Genomic DNA, 1238 nt, shown 5'->3' with positions numbered 1-1238 from the left:
CCTCATAAGAGCCAAGATTTGCTTCAAGATTTCACTTAATTTGAAAATATTTTTTGAAAGTCTCCTATAGCTTTTAATTTGGTTTTGTTTGATTTATTACAAGACAAAATAATTTAAAAATGAATCTTCCTTTTAACCTAAATTTTACTAAATCTTAAGATTTATTTTCAATTTTTTTTAATTGTATAAATATCTTTAGTTTTATGGTTTTCATTTCAGTGACTTAATTTGTTCTTAATTGAATTAAATTGATCTGATCATTAAAATTCAGATGGATAGAAACAAACAAAAGATTGTGAAACGACAATAAAGAGAAACTTTGTTAACACAATGAACACTAAGTTTGCTAAATCTGACCGAGGTTCAATCCTGTTCTTCTCTTTGACAGTTAAAACAGATGTTCTTTGCAAACATTAGAGCTAATCATATATAACTAGTAGGGAATCTGTCAGGTTTCCAATAGGCGTCTGTGTGGCAAAAATGAGACCTGAAGGGAGAAATACAGAAGGGCTGAAGTTTGCTTTTGCTCCGTCCAATTCCACAATGTTATGAAAACAGGAATTGACTACAGGAGAACGTCAAGTTTGCATCTTCGTTGAGTTCACCTACTGACCAGACCAGGGGTCTACAAGCTGCAACCTTCAACATTTAATGAGCCATTTGGGTCGATTTCTCACTAACCAAAACCCAGCAGGAGCCACTAAGTCTTTAGAAAAATAAGATAGTGATTTATATTTATGTTTTTGCTACTGACATGATACGGTAAAATAAACTATTGGGTTTTTGCCATAAATAAAACAAAGAGAAAATATTTAAAAATAATGAAATGGTTCATAACTTTTGACAGAGGATGAGTTCCTTTCAAAATAAAAGACATCCTACACCATAGGATCATGTCAATGCAGTAAATGTAGTAGCAAGTGTAAAGTCATCAATGACAAATTCAGAAATATAACCAAAAACTAAATCAGAGCTAATGAATTGACTCCTATAATATATGTTAAAACCATGAGACACTTTAAATCACTGAATTTGTTCAAAAATAGAAAATCTGCTTCATAATCCAGTGGTTATAACTTAATGAAGCTTTAATTCTGGTTGTTCTTATTGACAATAAATTGATTTTCCGTGATAAATGAAGCTCAGAATGAAGTCCAAATGTGTCAGTATGACGTTAATAAACTACAAAGGGTTAAAAGAATAATGGAGAATTATGGCTACAGTTGTTAGGATCCTCG

General features: G+C 31.3%; 1 protein-coding gene across 18 annotated transcripts in view; it reads right to left on the bottom strand.

Moving 5' to 3' along the window:
- Positions 1-1238, bottom strand: part of cadpsa (Ca2+-dependent activator protein for secretion a) — a 121418-nt gene that overhangs the window by 92840 nt on the left and 27340 nt on the right. The window lies entirely within an intron of this gene.

This window comes from Oryzias melastigma, linkage group LG5 (genome assembly GCF_002922805.2).
Source record: "Oryzias melastigma strain HK-1 linkage group LG5, ASM292280v2, whole genome shotgun sequence".
Classification (NCBI taxonomy): Eukaryota; Metazoa; Chordata; class Actinopteri; order Beloniformes; family Adrianichthyidae; genus Oryzias; species Oryzias melastigma.
This window is presented reverse-complemented; position numbering and strand designations above follow the sequence as displayed.